Raw genomic sequence first — 18143 nt, forward strand, 5'->3', positions numbered from 1 at the left:
CCACTTGGGCAGTCACCCTGTGGTAGCCTCAGAGACCCTGTAAGTAAAATGGGGACAATAACACCACTGTCACAAGACTGTCATGAGAACTGGAGCTCCAGCTGAGACCCCTCCCTCCTCCCCTCCCCTCTCCCTTTGGCCCCCTCCAGTGGCCTGAAGCTGGTTGGGGTGGGATGGAGGTGGCAGAGAAGATCACAGCGTTGTCTCCTGCCTACCACGCCAGGGAGGGAGGGTTGTGATAGGATAGTCTGTTCCCTCAGGAAGCTGGAGATTGGGGGTGGCAAAGACCCACCAGAAAGCTGCAGGACGGGAGGTGGATGTGCCATCAGAAAGAGTGCAGTTCTGGGCTTCCGAGAGAGGGAATCCTCTTGGGGATAGTGGGGAGCACCCTTGTGCTATGCTTGAGAGACAGGCAGGATTTGCTCTCTACATGAAAGCGGAGAGGAGGGTGCTCCAGGCCATGGGGCAGCCCAGCAAAGCTGGGAGGCTGAAACTGCAGGGCCTCTCTGGGGACCATCAGGGGCCCTGGTGACCCCTCCGGGAAGGGTCAGGTGGAGGGCAGTGGGGGTCTGGTTGCTGGGATGGGTTGACGTGTTGCAGAGGTCCTTAACTGCTAGTGACAGTCTCGTGGTGAATTCCACAGGCAGCAGGGAGCTTCTGGTAGACTCTGGGCAGCCCAGACACCTGGAGCAGGGAGGCCCAGAGCCCTCTGCTAAGCATGGGGGCTGGGGTGGGGGACAGGGCCAGAGCCAGGGAGACCAGCAGGGGTTGGGTGGAGCGGAGTGGGCACCAGGCCAGAGACCTAGCTGGTACCTGGAGGGATGGAGAGGAGGAAAAGCTCCTTCTCCCTTTGGACTGCCTTGTAGGGAATCAGGTTGGATGCCTGCAAGAACTTGCAGGCCTGAAGTCTGGGGAGGCCCTGGCCCTGCCTTATGCATCCCGAGTCCCCTGCCTCTCTCTAGCTCCCCCTGCCTCCAGATGCCCTAGACACTTAGCCAGGCTTCTGGGGTGAATCTTAGTCTGGGGGACAAGGGAATTTGCGTCCTAACCCTCCTATATGATGTGTGATGAGTTACGACCACAGTGGTGGGGGGCGTGTGGCTGCAGCCCCTGACTGTCCCGCTCTGGGCTGGGTCTGCTGGACTGGCAGGCTAATGAGAGGACCCACTCCGGAGTGGATTGTCCTGCCACCGTGGGTGCGGGGTCTCTGGGGCACAGGGCTGAGGGGTGAGAGAAGGCTGTGCAGGCTGGAGGAGTTTGGGGTGCTTGGGCCTGCCTGAGAAGGGTCATGGGGAGTCTTGTGGTAGAGACTGCAGCTCAGGCTAGAGCTGACAGAGAGACCTGCTCATGGAGCTGCAGTGGCCCCCTCGGAGGCTGGGAGGATGGTGGAGGAGGGTGCTGAGCTCGCGTGTTTACCTGAGTGGCAGGTCCTGGCTTGCAGGGAATGCAGTCTGGGCCTGGGGGAGGGAGGTGGGGGCTGATGCCAGCCAGGCAGCCCTGCTCCCTCTTCCCCAGACTGCAGAGGGAGGGCCTCAAACTCAGCCTGCTGTGCCTAGAGACCAGGCGCGGTGGGTAGGAGTGCTAGGAGGGGGTGCTGGGGCTGCCTGGGGGACATTGGCACAATCCCAGGGGCCTGGGTTTGACTCCCCTCCCCTGAGGCACGGGGACCCTGGACCCTGGACCTTGGACCCTGGAGTCTGGGGTAGTGGGCTGGGGGCTGTGCTGCTGTGGCCGGGCACGATGGGCACCAGGACTGTTCTGAGTAGACCCCCATCCCTGCTGGGAGGCCAGGCATGCCAGGCCAGGCTCAGAGTCTGGAGGACCCCCACTCCCCATACAAGTTCTAACAGGGGGTCACTGGGTGCCTGGGCTCACGGTGCTAGCTGAGTACTTGCTGTTCTTACTGGGGGGTCCGTCCTGTCCCCAGCCCCTGCCCTTCCAACTCAACTCCCAGCCTGGGCCTGTGGGATCTGACACAGGCAGAGTTAGGTTGGGGTCAGGATTTCCATGTTAGGGCCAGGCATGGTCACAGCCTAGTCAGGGTTTTGGGGAATCTGGTTGTCTGCCCTGGGGTGTCCTGCTGAGTCTGTCTGCCCTCTTCTTGATGGGCTGCTCTCAGCTATGGCCTTGGCTGAAGACTGGGTCCTCTGGCCCCAGATGGTGGCAGGACCCCCTCCTCCCTCTGCGCCCAGGCTGGGGCCTGGTGAGACAGCATTCTGCAGCTGAGCCCCACTCTAGAGCCTGGTATCGGCTGAAACAGGGACCCCATTTCACACTGGACTGGGCCTGGGGTTTGGGGTTCCTCCCTGCCAGTTAATGCAGTTCTCCTGCCCCCTACCAGCTCCCTGTCTCCCTGCCTGGGCCTCCTCTCTCACTCTGGACCCTTTTCTGGGAGCCTCGATTCCTTCTTTGAGTCACTGCTGGTTGGGGAGATGGCAGGGTCTTAGCAGGGTGAGCCCTGGCCCCTCTCCTGCCAACCCTGACTCCCAGGCTCAGCCTGGGAAACCACTCCTCATTGGCCTTAACCAGAGTGGTAACTGGAAGACCTGGCATCCCCACCTTGTCACAATTCTCACCCATTTCAGGACCAGACTTGGGGGCCGGGGTCGGGGCTGTGTCCACAGATTGTCCCTGACCCAGACTGATCGGGGCCCACGGCCCTCATGGAAAGCATCTCCCCTCTCCTCCATTATCTTCCCTTCCAGTTTTGCTTCCCAGGAAGTTGGCCTCCTGGGCCCCAGGCCTGTGGCTTTGCTCCCTACGGCAAGTGGAGTCTGGGGGCCAGAGGTGGGCTGGTGGTCCTGGTCTGGGCCTGAGAACTCCTGGCTTCCCTGGGCCCAGCTCCTGACTCTCAGGCAGCTGCACCCAGGCATGCCCCCAGCTCTAGTCCTAACCCCATCCCCTTTCATCAGTGTGAGGGTCTGCCTCTGCTCATCTACAGCAGATCCCTTGGGGTGGGACCCTGGGGGCACCTGGCTGGGTGTGTTCACTCTGACTCAGCCTGGATGCCGAGGCCCTGAGTTGGTGGCTTTGTTCTCCCACTGCTGGGTAGGATGCATGCCACAGCCCTGAGTCACCAGGGTGTGGCCCAGTGGGCCTGGCGGCACTTCGGACACACACAGCTGCCTGCACCGGAGACACTGGGGCCAGGATGTGGCAACCTGGGGGCAGAGGGGTCTGCCTGGCATGGGTACTGTCCTCAGGGCCTTTTCCTTGGTGGTGTTGGGAGCCCCTCTCAAGGTGTTCCTCAGTGTCTAAGGGCCCTGTGTCCCTGGAGGGGCTGGAATGGAGTTGGTACCCACAAACATAGCTGGAGACCCTGTGGGCACCCTGACACTTCCCCTGCCACCCATTAAAGGCCATTTGCAGGCTATTGTGTGTTACTATCTAAACTGTCAACCCAGTGGGCCCTGAAACAACTCCAGGAGGAGGAAACTGTCACTCCCATTTTACAGAGAGGAAGCCAGGGCTTCAGGAGGTTCGTGGCTGCCCAGCTACACAGCTAGTGAGTGGCCGGCCAGCCTGAAACCTCCTCATAGGGCGTTCGCTGTGGCCTGCCGTGTGCCAGCTGTGGGACCCCAGGCCCTCTGCTTCAGTCCAGCCCACCACTGGGACCCCCTTGACACCTCCCCTGACTCAGAGTCAGGGTGAATGAACAGCCCCGCTGCCCCTCCCAGCCACTGGGTCTGGGTCCTAGGCCCTTCCATGCCTCTGAGGATGGAGACAGACATGGCCCTGCCGGACTCCCGGGCAGTGCCCAGCCTGCTTTCTCTGGGCAAGGGGCAAGAGGCCTTGGGGCCCCTCCTTGGAGAGCCAGGCTCACTGCCCCCAGGGAAGGGCAGTAGGTAAACCTCCCGTCTCCCCTGCCAAGGCCAGGCCCCCCAGGCTGCTGTGTGTATGTCTGTGTGTGAGTGTGAGGGGGCAGGAGAGCCAGGCTGGCTGTAAATCTGGGATGAGAGGGAGACGGTGCAGGTTAAGGGCAGGTGGACGACCCCCTCCCACAGGGGCGAGGGAACCCAGGGGTCCTGGCTCCCAGGCCAGGCTGGCGTCCTCAGACAGGCCTGCATGTTGGCTGACTTTCTCTGACAGGTCCGGGGGGGGGGGTGCTGCTTTGGATCCTGCCCTCCCAGGGAGGGCGACTCAGGCAGTTGGGTGGGTGAGCAGAGCGCTGCTCCAGGAACGGGCCCTGCCCCCTCCGCCCACAGCCTCACCTGGTTCTGTCAGAGGCTGTTTGAGGGAGAGAAGAAAGCACCTTATAAGGTAACAAATGCTGTCTGCCAGGTAGAGGACAGGCTACCTCCCTGCCTCCAGGCTTCCCCGTCCTGCTAAGGCAGAAACTGCCTTCTGTGGTATCCCAGGCCTGGCCTTGAGCCCAGCAATGCCCCCACCCCCCACCCATGGAGCCCCTGATACCTGCCCCAGACCTGGGCAGGGGCCTCTGGCATGGGGAGGCTGGCCCTCCCCACTTGGGAGGCAGGGAGGCAGCTTGGCGCTGTGTGACCTTGATTAAGTGACTACTTTTTTCCAAGCCTCCGTTTCCCCTTCTGCACATTAAGGGGTGTGGGCTGGGGGCCATGGATTCCCCTGAGGGTCTTAAGCCCCATGGAGTGCCCTTTCCCTTACAGACATTTAACAGGCCCAGGCCATACCAGACACACCGGGCACAGCCCCAGCCCCTTCCCCAAGCCCAGGAGCTGCCCTCTTTGCCCTGTGGGGCTCCCTTGGTGAGGGTCACCTCTGCTCCAACGGAGCTGGGGGTCCAGGGCAGTTTTCCTGGCCAGGTCTCCAGGTGGGACAGCCTGGCTCAGCCTGCCTACTTCCCAGCAAGGGGGCCCGGTGGAGACGGCCTGAGGAAGCAGGCGCCCCATCCTTAGACCTGTATCCCTACCTGGAATGCCCCTGTCTCCAGCCCTCAACGAGTGCCTCCCTTGAGAGGCTGACCTTCCCCAGAGGCCCCCAGCCCAGCCCTGGCCATGCTCTCCCCAGCCCTTGGGTGCAGTGTTTTGTATCTTCCTACGTCAGTCCTGTGTGCACCAAGATGCGCCATCTTGGAATCTCACCTTGGAGATGAAAGCACTGACTCCACACTCCCAGAGCACTTCCCAAGCATCTAATTGGACCCTTGTGACAGCGCCTGTAGCAGGACACTTGGGTGAGTGAATTTAACAGAGAGGGTAAACAGCACGGGAGGGGCAGAGCTGGACCTGCTCTGGCCTTGGACCCCTTGTGGGCACCGTCCTGTTGGCCTAAAACTGTCAGAGCTGGCAGTCTCCTTGGATATTGTTGAGTTCAGCCCCTCACTGTAGAGCTTGGGGGAACTGAGGCCCAGAGCTGGGACTAGAGCCCAGGACACCTGACCCCCAGTCCTGCCCGGTTTCCTGCGGGGGCAGGCTGTGTGCTCCCTCCTCCCTCCCCGTCTGGCTGGGCCTGGGCCCGAGGGGCGCTGGATTCTGCTCAGTGAGTGCGCATCGATGGCCCAGCTGGGAGGGGCCAGGGTGGGGGCCAGTTCCCAAGCCTGCGCTGGGAGTGGGCAGGTCTGTGCTCCTGCCCGGAACAGAGGGCCAAGGGAGAGAGGCCCGGGGCAGGGCTCTCCATCAGTGACGGCACAGAGGTTTTCCAGGGAGCTGACGAAGCAGCTTTTGCTGTGTGAAGAAAACAAGGCCAAACACATGAAAATGGCTGAGCCGTCCTCTCTCATTCCCGCCTCCCCTGTGTGGAGCGGCCCTGAGAAGCCTGACCCCAGCTCCCTGTTTTGGTACAGAAAGGACCCTTCTGAAGCCCCTTGGTGGCACCTTTTCTTTAAAGCCTTGGGGGTCAGGGAATCCCTCAGTCTCTTGCCAGTTTGGAATTCAGACAGTCCTAGCGGGAAGTTCTGCCTGGTGCCTGGCTCTGGTCTCTCCTGCTGTGTTGAACCCCCCCTCTCTTCTCGCCCTGTTCACTGGACGATGTGACTGTCTAGTGCTCAGGCCACAGTGAGCTGGCGGTCAGGACTGCGAGTGCTCTCTCCTCCCCTCCACCTGTGGGGTTCGAGGAAGCCCCAGGCTCTGTTTCGAATTCCCACGGCCTTGCCCCGCCCCAGCCGCCTGGCCCTGGCCTGGCCTTCCATACCTCACCTACACTTCCCTCTCTGGGAAGAGAACCTGCCACCCCAGGTTCTGTCCTTGACTCTGTGAGCTGGTTTCCAGCATCTTCTCTGTGTCCCGCACTGTGTTTCCAGTGCCTCAGGCAGCGCCTGACACCAGTCAGTGCCCAGTAAGTGTTTGTTACGGGCTTGTTAAGGGTAGCCCCTCAAGTACAGGCTGAAAGCCATGGTCAGCTGGCTCTCCCTGGCTTTCCAAATTGGATCTTTGGTTCACAGCACTCTAATGGGGGCACCTGAGCACGTGTGAACTTGGACTATCTTTCTCTCGTGGCCTGTAGGCGGGTGCCAGGCCCTGCAGAGGTTAGAGAGTGGAGACTGCCGGGCCTGTTCACAGATCAACACCCTCCTCGTGTCACTGACTGCCCTGGGCCTGGACCAGGATCTCTCAGGAGGTTCTTGAAGCCAGGAAGGCCAGGAATGTATTTCTTCCCAGGTCCTAGGCTCAAAGTGGGGCTGAGAGCAGGGTCACAATCTGTGAACAACTGTTCATGCTTTAGTGAGCACTTACTATATACAAAGCTCCAAGACCCTGGGAAGTGGAGAGAGAGTACACTGACGTGAACAAGCCCAGGCCCACCCTGGGTCCCGCATGGGCAGGTCTGATGTGGCCTTAGAAATGGCCTCTTTCCACAGCTTGGATCCCTGGGGCTTAGAGAGGGTCCTGTGCTGCTCTGGGTCACACAGCTGCATGGTGGCCAGGGCTAGAGTCCCTGGTTCCTTCTCCAGCACCTGCTGCCCACAGAGCTGCCTGAGTATGGGGCCCAATGCGGGGAAGGGGGCTCCAGCTCAGGGAAGGCCATGCAGCGTCTGGTGTCCTGAATCACATCGACGGAGGTTGGGTGGGGGGTTGGAGGGGAGGTGTGTGGAGGGGTGGCCCACAGGAAATCCACAGAACTCCAGACCCAGGAACCTGGAGTTATGAACAGGCACAAAGTGTGTGTGTGTGTATGTGTGTGTGGCTGTGGGAGGCAGGGGTTGTGCAGGGTTTGTTCTGGGCAGGCTTATTAAATGTATGAATGTTTATAAAGTAGGAAGAACAGTGTTTGCCCATAGTAATTGCTCCAGAAGCATTTTGCTATTGATACCTTGAGGGGTCTTAGAGGAGGCAGACAATGATCGAGTGGAAGAATCCTGGTTGGGTTATAGGCAGGAGGGGTGGGGCATCGAGGGTCGCATGACAGGTGGGCTTGGAGAATACGTGAGCAGCTGCAAGTCAGGGAGAGGAGGTTCCAGCTCCGCCCACTTCCCTGGCAAGGGGAGTCCGGAAACTGGAGGCCACTTCTGCAGCCTGGCTGTAGGGTCTGCATAGGGTGTGGCTGGTGTGCTTTAGGGGGTGTGGGGTGTGGCGGAGAGCCTTGGCCAAAGTGGGTAGAGGGCAAGGCCTCTCTACAAGACTCTGGCTTTGCCCTCCGGCAGGACCCTCAGCCCCAGGAGTAGGCAGGAAGTGTTTGATGAGAGACTAGTAGGGATGGTGGGACCCAGGGAGGCGCCTCCTGCTCCCGGACCTGCATCCGCTCGCGGCGGCCGGCAGGGGGCGGTGCCCGACCGGCTTCGGGAGGCTCCTCTTTCCCGGCCCCGGGCGGGGCGGCCCGGAATGCGGCGGGGCTCAGATGTGGCGGCGCCGCCCGCGTCCCATCCCGTCCAGTCCGGGCGGCCCCGAGCGGCCTCCCTGCCCAGGCACGCCGATCCGCGGGCGGGCGGACACCAGGTGTCGGCGCTGCGGGAACAGAGGCTTCCGAGTCCCGCCCCGGACCTGGCGCCACACCCGGCCCTGCCCCGGTCCGGGCGCCGTTGGGTTGGGCGCCGAATGGCTGATGGGGACACAGGTCCCGAGTTCCTGAGTTTCCGCGCCTTGGGGATCCTCCGCCGGCAGCGGCATGAAAAACCTGCCCTGCTGGTGGGTGGCTCCGGGCCCAGAACCCTAGTCCCCTCTTCAGAGGGCCTCGGCTCGGTCCTGCTGGAGGCTCCCCGAGCTGTGCTAGAGTCCTGGCTCTGCCTCAGTTTCCCCGTCTGTAAAAGAGGGCTATGACCCCACCTTGCAGCACTGTTGACGAGCACATTGACCCATAGGAATGGGTCATGGATGGTGGCCCAGGACAGTGCCAAAGCTTGTCCCTGCCCACCTCCCCCATCAGCCTGGCAGCTCCCCCGGGGCAGGGCTCCTCAGGACGGGGCCTCATGGTCCTCCCGCCACCACATCCCATGGCAGAGGGGTGGGCTCTGGCAGCATGAAGTCGTGGGGGCAAGGAGAGCACAAATCCCGTTGCCACTAGACAGATGGGTAAACTGAGGCTCCAGTTTCCCGAGTGAGTTAGTGACAAAAGCTGGACTAGAACCAGAGCCTCCCAATTCCCAGCCTAGTTCTCTTTTTCCATTTTCTTATCTCCACATTTTTGGGGTAGGTTTACAACTGCAAGGCCACAGTGGTAGAGAGGGTGTAGGTCTCAGAATATGTTCAGTCTCCCTTCCCAAACCCAGGCCTGTCTGTGGTCACACTAGTGACCCTCTCATTATGGCCATGCTCTAGGCCCCTGGAGTTCCAGAAGGGACCCTGGGCAGTGTCCCCCTCTGGCAACTGTTACTCCTGTCAGTCCTAAGGCTAGGCCTTGGGAAGAAGTCTCCTTGCAGCCTACTCCTCTTCCCCACAGAACATCAGCTGATTTGGGGGTGTGGGTCCCCTCTTTCTCTTTCTACCCCACCAGTTAGGCAGTCCCAGGACACTGAGCAAAGCTCCAAGTGGGAGATTTGCCAGCGCTCTGGCTGTCTCCGAGGAGGGTGGCTAGGGGTCAGGAGGCCCAGTTCTCCTGTGGGCCTAGAGCAGGGCCCTTCCTCTCTCTGGGCCTCAGTTTGTCTGTCTGTAAAATGAGGTGGTGGGCTACACTCACGGTGCTGGATGTCACCCCTGAGGTATGAGGTGGCCCTGACCTATTGTGGAGGGATCTGGAAGGGGAAGGGCCTGGGTGGGTTGCACTGGCTACCTCTGGGCCAGTTTAGTTTCCAGAAGACAAAGGAAAGGGGCGCTCCTTGTCTACAGCATGGTGGTATGAGTACGTTATCACTGTATCACGTAGGGCGGAGGTTTCTGCCAGGTGCTCCCTGCCCGCCCTGGGGTGAGGTCAGACAAGGGGAGGAGTCCCAGTCATACCTTTGGGGTCCGATAGGTTGGGGGCTTGGTGACTGAAAGGTGAACTTGCCAGGGGTGACAAGCCATGTGGCATCCCTGATCCTGGGAAGGTCCTCAGAGCTAGCCAAAGAGCTGGCTCTTCTCTGCTCTGGACACAGGACAAGGAGCTCCTCTCTCCACCCGCCCAGGCACTGGGGTGGCCATGGGGGTGTCCTGGTGGGGCAGGGTTTTGTGAGGGGACTTAGAGTCCTAGCGGAGGAGCTCATGGGATACTGGCTGATTTCCTTTTTCCAGGAGGCCATGGAGGGTGTGTGTGTGTGTGTGTGTGTGTGTGTGTGTGTGTGTGTGTGTGTGTGTATGGGGGCAGAGTCCCCCACACCTCCCTGCCAGAGGTATAGCCTCTGCAGTCTTGGGCTTGTAGGGGGATAGAGATTGGGAGGGGGTGTCAGGCAGACTGGAGAGCCCCCAGGAGGACCCTCAGGCTCCAACAGGCCCAGGGAGGACCCCTACAACACTCCCAACTCACTGTGGGCAGGGCAAAGCCTGTGGTGGCTGGGAGGGTGAGTGCCTCCTTAAAGCCTCCACTTTGTACCCCAGAGGTCTATGGCCAAGAGGAAGAGGGAAGGCAGCAGGAATGCAGGAATCCTGGCCAGGCCCTGTCCCAGCAGGCTGGGGCAGGAAGGCCAGGCTCCCGTCTGGGCCACGTGCTCCTCGACCCAGCTTGGAGCTAAGCAACCTGCACAAACAGCAGGAACACACAGAGCAGCCCCTGTGTGTATGCACATGTGTGCGCCTGTGCTGGGGGGCCTCCCTGCCTCAAACCCCCGCTGGGAACCTCTCTGGTTACTTTATAGTCACAGTCACATACAGGCCTGAGGATAGGGGGGTTCTGCCTGCTGACTTGCTGAGTGCTCACTGTGTGCCAGGCCTGATGCATTCATTAGCTTTAAGCCTTATAAGCCAACAGCACCTTCATTATCCACTTGAGATGGAGAAACCGAAGCTCTGAAAAGTGGCAAACACCCAACGTAACCGAGTGAGAGAGTGGTAAAGCCAAGCTAGGGTTCGAACTGAGGTCTTTCTGACTCCAGAGTCTCATTTACCCCTAGGCATGTGTAGACGTGTGTACAGATTGGCGGGGGGTGTGTACCTGTGTGTAGATGTGGGGTTTGATGGTGGACCTGTACCAGTCTGTGTCTACCTAAATACGCCTGCTTGTAGGTGTGGATACCTGTGCGCAGGCATAGAGATGTGCACGCAGTTGTCATGTGCGAGCATGTGACTCGTGTATGCACACACTTGAGTGCACATGCGTGCAGAACACACCTGCATTTGTGTGTGCACATGTGCACATGCTCTGTACGTGTGTTCACGTTGGCACACACCTATGAGCCTGTGCGTACTTGGTCCTCTCCAAAGGCTGACCTCATCCTCCTGCTCACCCACCTTCAGTCCCCTTCTCAGGCTCCTGACTCAGTGTCAAGGTGAGATGCACGATGGCCTTGTTGATGGCACTGAAACCTCTGAGGGTCTGAAGGAAAGACATTTTGGGGAGAGATAAGACTGTAAAGGATGGGGGTTGAACAAGAGGACGTGGGCTGAGAGGGATGAAGGCTGGGGCTGAGGATCGGCCTGGGTTTTCTTCAGTCCCAAGCAGAGGCAGAGGACCCCCTGAGGACTGGTCTCGGGAGCCCCCTCCTGCCCCGGCTTTCTCCACCCAGCTCTCCCAAGGTTCAGCCCTCTTCGACCTAGGGAAATGCACCAGGGATCCCTCAGGAGAGGCCCAGGGCCGGGACGTGCCTGGGAGGTCTGGCCCTGTCCGCACATCTGTGTGCCAGACATTCCCCCCTCAATCCAAGGCGGGATTCCCCTGTGGTTCCTGGGTGTGGGGGGAGAAGGGCTGAGGCCAAATTCCCGCCCCAGGAACTGCACGGAGCACTGACCCTTTGCACTGAGGCCCCCTGGGTTCCTTCTGTTCGTGGACTTGCAGGCGGGAGCAGCGGTCGGCAGGGGGCGCTCGGGGTCCGCGGATGGAGATGCGTTGCAGGCCCGCGGGACAGGAACCGGGAGGGCGGCGCAGAAACACAGGTACAGACCCACCTGCAGGCAGGGTGGAGATGGGAGCGGAGGAACGGACTTTGCGCCAAGAGGGGCAGATTCCTAGATATACATCCCCTCCGCGGAGGGCCAATGACCCACCCTCACACCGACAGACTCAAGGACCCCCAGAGGGCCTGGCATTGTCTGGCCCCCACTTCCAACCAGTCCGTTCCCTCGCTCCCTCTCATCCCTCTGCTGCCCACCGCATTGGCCTCCCTGCAGATCCTCAAACATGCCAGGCGGGGTCCTGCCTCCCGGCCTTTGCCCTTGCTGTTCCTTCTGCTGGATGCTCTTGCCCAGTCATCCACGTGGCTTGCTGCCTCACCTTCGTCTGGGTATTGATGAACTGTCCCCTTCTCAGTGGGGCTTTCCCTGACCTCCTGTGAGTCACCCTCAGCCCTAACGTTCTCTACGCACCTTTCTATTGAATTTTTCTTCACAGCAGTTATTATTGCCACCTAACCAACTGTATCTTTTACGATATGTTTCTTTCTCATCTGTCCCTCCCCGTGAGGATGTAAGCTCCATGTGAGCAGGGATTTGGACAGATTTGTTCATGCTGTCCCCTCAGAGCCTAAAACATGCCTCGCATACACTGTAGGCATCAATAAATATTTGTCAAATAAATGTTGAGTGCTGGCTCTAAGTGGCGTGCATCCCTGCGTGATGGGGGCTGGTGACAGGGAAGTCCAGCCCCGGACAGCTTTGAGGCTGCAGCTGAGCCAAACTGCCACACACCTGTCAGGGCCTGGAGGACATGGGGGCAGGGAGGAGGAGAAGGCAGGAGTATTCTGGTTCTTTCTTGTTCCCTTTGGGACTGAAGTTGAGTGGCTATGGTAACATCCACCAAACTCATATGCCGTAGTTGGGACAGGGAGAGGCAGGTTTCTCCCTTTGAAAATCATAAAAAATGTACAAAAATCTAGCAAAGTGGGAGAGGTGCTCTCTCTCTCTCTCTCTTCCTCCCTGCTTCTCTCTTTTCTCCCTCCCACCCCACCACACTCCCTATCTCTAACAACCACCAAACTGAGGTTCTCTGTATGAGTTTGCTTTTTTTGGATTCCACATATAACTGAAATCATACAGTATTTGTCTTTCTGTGTCTGACTTAACTTCCCTTAGCATAATGTCCTCAAGTTCTATCCATGTGGTTGCGGATGGTAGGATGTCCTTCTTTTTCTGGCTGAATAGGTATTCCATTATTTATATCTATATGTGGAGCTAGCACGACTTCTTTACCCATGTATCCATAGATGAACACTTAGGTTATCTCTGCATCTTGGCTGCAAGAAAGATGGGGATGCAGGTATCTCTTCAAGATAGTGGTTTTGTTTCCTTTGGATAAATACGTACAAGTGGAATTGCTGGATTGTATGGTAATTTTATTTTTAGTTTTTGAACAAACGTCCATACTGTTTTCCATAGTGGCTGCACCAATTTACGCTTCCACCAACATTGCATAAGGGTTTCCTTTCCTCCACATCCTCACCAACACTTGCTATTTTTCGCCTTTACCACGATAGCCATTCAGACAGGTGTGAGGTATCTCGTTGTGATTTTGATTTACATTTCCCTGATGGTTAGTGATGTTGCACCCTTTCATGTACCTGCTGGCCATCTGTATGTGTTCTTTGGAAAACTCTATTCAGTTCCTCTGCTCACTTTTTAATTGGGTTGCTATTATTATTATTATTTGCTATTATCCTATGAATTCTTTATATAGTTTGGGTAGTAACCCCTTATCAAAGATATGATTTGTAAATATTTTCTCCCATTCCATAGGTTGCCTTTTCATTCTGTTGATGGTTTCCTTTGCTGTGCAGAAAATTTTAGTTTGATGTAGTCCCATTTCCTTATGGGGAAATGTTTGTATTTCTGAACAGACGGTTCCAGCAGGGGATTTACAGGGTTAGACATTCTTCACTGGGGCACACATGCAGTCAGTCCACCTTCTGGAAGCCCACACGGGCCTTGGCCACCTCTTCAGAACAATCACCCAGTCTTTAAGTGCCAACTGTTCCCAGTAGAAGGAACATATTTTGCCTGTCCATTCCCTGCTCCCACTCCTCCCCCCCATCCAAGAACCAGCTCCCTGGGGTCCTCACCTAAGCTCCTGGGTTTGGCCACTGTTTCAGCTCTAGGGGTGGTGTTGTCTCTGTCTCATCTCTAGAATACCTCAGCTCTCCCCCTTTGTTCTTTACGCCTATACTATCAGTTCCTTGCGTTGAATCTTCTGTTTGAAATGCCTAACCTGTTTCTCTTTTCCTGACGGGATCCCAACTGGTTCATTAGAGAAGAGGGAAAATTAACAAGACAAAGCAGGCTGTACTAAGTGCTGTGAAGAACACAAGACAGGGTAATAATAATGAAATTAGAAAATAAAAAGTAGTGCAGAGGTGGGGGTGGGGAGGCTATTTTAGATGGGTAGGGTTCTGAGTTTGAGCGGACAGATGAGAAGCAGCCAGACTAGAGGTGGGGTGGAGTGAGTATTCCAGGTGGGGTCAGGGTCTGTGAGGCTGGTGGGCCATGGCAGCCTCTCCGTGGAAGGTGCCGAACCTGCCTCTACGGGCGCTTGTGTGTGTGTGTGTGTGTGGGGGGGTTGGGGTGGGGAGGGGAGGAGACGGAGGATGGCTCAGCCTCTGGCCCCAGCCCCAAGGGCTCATTCTGCGAGCCTCTGAGCACTTAGGTTTGAGACTGGGGCTGTGTGTGGTGATCTGAGTTCCGGATTTGGCTCTTGGAAATGCAACCCCACCTCCCTTCTTCCCGCCCCACCCCTCCACCTTCACCCTGGGGAAGCGGAAGCCTCTGCGGGCTCTGGCTCCTAAGAAGTGCTGGTCTCGCCTGCGGCCGGCAGAGGGCAGTGGTTGCCGCCGTGCATGCAGGCGGGGCCGGCACGGACCTTTCGCTGGTGGAATGCCGGCAGTCAGTTTCCTACAGGGAACTCGAGGGTTGGGCCATTTCCTTACCCTCTCTAATACTCAGCGGCCCTCAAACAGATCTCTGAACCCTAGGCTCTCCATGGGAATGTGGAGGGGAAGGAGATGCAAATGAGGCTGGGCAGACAGTTTAGACCCTTGCCTAATCACTCTTGGCTGGGTTCTAACTCCACTCGGGAAAGGGGAAAGGCTCTCACAATTAGTGTATTTGCTATTATTGTTATTTTTAAGCATTTAGCATGTGCTAGGCGCTGCGCTAAGTTCTTTACATCATGCGTCAATCTCTTTAAAGTTTCACACCAGATCTATGAGGCAGGCACTCTAACCACCCCGCCCACGCAGAGGACCTGGATTTGCTCTACCAGCCAAGCCTCAATTGCTATGACTGCTGCCTTCGTAGGAGGGCGTGTTGCCCAGGAAGAGGATGAGCAGGAGGGGGATCATCAAGATGCTGACCCAGAAGGGATCTGCAGGAGCGCTCACCTGACTCCTTATTCTGCAGATGAAGAAGAAACAGTTCCAGAGAAAGGACATGCCCCACAGAGATCACATGGCTGACCGTGGGGACTTGGGCACCACAGGGCACCATGAGCTGGATCCTGGCCTGAGGCCAGAAGCCTCTTGAGGGCAAGGGTCCCGTTTTACCCCATTCCTCCCTGCTGTGCCTAGCTCAGAGGTGCAGCACATAGTAGGTGCTCAAAAAGTCCTCCACGATGAGTAAATCTTTCAGTCAGTAGCTGCAGTCACCTGTCATTCATGACTTCGTCTGTCTATCCAGTATTTAGTAAACGCCAACTGTCAGCTTGGCACCCTACTCGTTGCTGGGATGCACAATTGAATAAGATACAGTGCTTGCACCCATTGGCTTATCTTCCGGTAGGGGTTTCAGAGATTACCCCACATTATGACATGAGCTCCCATGGTTTTCCTCATTCCCAGCTTGGGCTTCCTTGCTCAGCCTGCTCTCTGCCCAGGCTGGAGGCTGAGCAATCTGTTCCACTCCCTCCTCCAGGCCATTTCTACTCACTTCTTCTTTGCCAGCCCTAACACCCCCTCCTCCCAAGCGCCTCCCTCCTCTCCTCCAGGAAGCCCTCTTTGATTGACATCCCCTAGCTGTTCCGTGGGGCCCCAGTGCTGAGGTCGTGAGCTGTGCCCATGTATCTCTGGTTCTGTTTCTCTGTTTCTATGTGAGCCCCCTCCCCCTTCCCATCAGCTTCTGGAGCTTCCCAAATACAAGGACCTCCTTTCCTCCAGCTGTTTTTCCTCAGGCCTAAATAGACCAGGAGGAGAGGCAGGAGGAGGGGATCATGCAGTCAACTCCCAACACACAGGGCTTGCCTTGGGCTTGGGCCCTTGGGACCCCCTTAGAGGAAGGTTTCTCTGGAGCCACTGGAGCCCTGACTTGCTGGCTGTGGCCCAAGACCCCTGAGCCCTGATTTTCCATGCTGAGCCTGGGGGCTCAGGCTGGGCGCCAGCTGGTGGGGACCTGCTCAGCCCTTTGCGTTTGAGGGTAGGGGCCTTCAGTCTCCGGTTCACCAACTCCTAGGTTTGGTCATTTTTACTGTCCTTCTGGCAGGCAGTGTACAGGTAAAAAGTGGTTCCAGGGAACCAACGTGCTTGCTCTTGCCTGCTGGCCTCTCTGGGCCTCAGCGAATTGTACCTGTCCTGCCCGTGTCATAGGTGGTTAGGAGGACCAGAGATCACAGAGAAGAAAGAGCCAAACCCCAGTAGGGGCTTATTTATTTATTTTTAATGGATTAATTATTTAATTGGGTTCTTTGTAACAAGTTTAGAACACCGATTTGTGAGGATAAATTCTATTAGTGAGAGCGAATAGGGGCTTATTTTTGTTATACTCAGAGCAGGGGCAGTGCCCTTGGCTGGGTGTTCACTGACTCACTGGGGAGGCCAAGAGTGGGAGGGAGGAGGGAGAAGGGAGGAGGGGAGGAGGGGGCTTGCATTCTCAGCTTTCCTGAGAACCAATCAGGATCTGCCAGCAGGAAAGGAGCAGGAGAGTCTCCTTGTTTAGGTAGGAAAATAATTGTTTCCCTTCCTCTCCCCTTCCTCCCTCCCTCCTTCTGGAGCTCTCTCTCTTCATACACTAACTGTGGTCCTTCATGTACTAATGGGCCAGGCGTTGCATTAGCACTTGGGACACAAGGGTCAAGGAGATAGGCCCTCACCCTCATGGGACTTTTAGGCTAGGAGACCTCTGCTGGGGGAGATACAGCATTCACTCATTCTCTCCTTAACTTCACATTTACTGAAAACCTACTGTGGGCCAGGTGCTGTGCAAAGGCCCTGGGGAGGTAATGGGATGCAATCCCTGCCTGAAAGGAGTTTAGAGGATAAAAGGCACAGAAGTAGGCAACTGAAGCAGTGCGAAAGCACAGGTAAGGAGGCCAGGACACAGAGATAGATGCTGGATGGATTTAATGTCTCCCTTAGTCTCCAGGGCAGAGCCAGGTTAAGCATGTGCTCAATAAATGTTTGTGAAGTGAATGACCCTTGTGTCGGGAGCTTTCTATATAGCTTATGAGTCAAAGAATAAAATTGTTTTTAACTAAATGCTAATAAAAATGCTACATATGAAGCAGTCAAAATAGCACATAGAAGAAAATTTGTGGTCTTTAGAGAATTTTATATTGAAAATGAAGAAAGACAGAAAATTAAAGCATTCAACTCAAGAAGTGGAAAAATGATAAAAACAGAACAAGAACCTATTGTACAGCACAGGGAACTATATTCAATATCTTGTAATAGCCTATAATGGAAAAGAACCTGAAAAAGCAATGTATATATATATGTGAAATTAAATCTCTCTGTTGTACACTTGAGACTAACACAGCAGTGTAAATCAACTATGCTTCAATTAAAAAAAAGAAAAAAAAAAGAATAACTTCAAAGAAGTAGAAGGAAGGAAATTACAAATACATTGTATATTTTTACTATGACATGCATATTCAGATTTAGAAATTCAAATTAGTATTTAGAAATTGATAATCCAGAAGTTGATAGAATGGAAAACAAAGATAAAATAAGTGGAGAGCTGGTCTCAGCTCCAGGCTCCCATCCATTCCTGGATGGGAATGGGGTTTACCCATCATCTCTCCTGAGTTTTGAGAGCAGAGTCCACCCCTCAGGGGCCCCAGGAGAATGGATAAACACTGAATGGAGGTCTCTGATCTTCCAGCCCAGGGCCCTGGCTGTGCTGTGCGCTGAGAGAGCCAGCCCCGGGCCCATTTGCCTGCCTTTGGTCTCCTGGCTGGTGGGTTGTCTTTTGTCTGTAATATCAGAAACGACATCACTGACAGGCCTTTACCTTTGTTGCGCTTGTTTGTTACATTTCAGGGTGCTGGAAACAAGCATGTGCTCTTCCTGATAGGAATGAGCCCAGCTATCTTGTCAGATCACCAGATACCCTTTCAGGTAAGCAACAAAGCTGTGTGTTCCATTTTACAGATGAGGGAACTGAGGCTCAGTTTGCGGTCTCACTCCTAGTGAGTGCATGAGCCAGGACATGAATGCTTCAAAGGCCCTTCTTTTGTTTCTTTTTTAAGGGCATATAATTAAATTAAATTAAATTAATTTATTTATTGAAGTATAGTCACTTACAATGTGTCAATTTCTGGTGTACAGCATAATGTTTCAGTCATACATATATTTGTTTTTATATTCTTTTTCATTACTACAAGATATTGCTATCTGTGCTATATTGTGCTATACTGAAGAAATTTGGTTTTTATCTATTTTATACATAGTAGTTAGTATCTGCAAATCTCGAACTCCCAATTCATCTCTTCCCACCTCCTTCCCCCGCCCCTCCAGTTACCATAAGTTT

At 55.9% G+C, this 18143-nt stretch overlaps 1 protein-coding gene across 1 annotated transcript in view; it reads left to right on the forward strand.

Annotated features, from left to right (window-relative positions):
* SMIM41 (small integral membrane protein 41) overlaps positions 1-18143 on the forward strand; it is a 100947-nt gene that overhangs the window by 24896 nt on the left and 57908 nt on the right. The window lies entirely within an intron of this gene.

This window comes from Camelus ferus, chromosome 12, assembly GCF_009834535.1.
Source record: "Camelus ferus isolate YT-003-E chromosome 12, BCGSAC_Cfer_1.0, whole genome shotgun sequence".
Lineage (NCBI taxonomy): Eukaryota > Metazoa > Chordata > Mammalia > Artiodactyla > Camelidae > Camelus > Camelus ferus.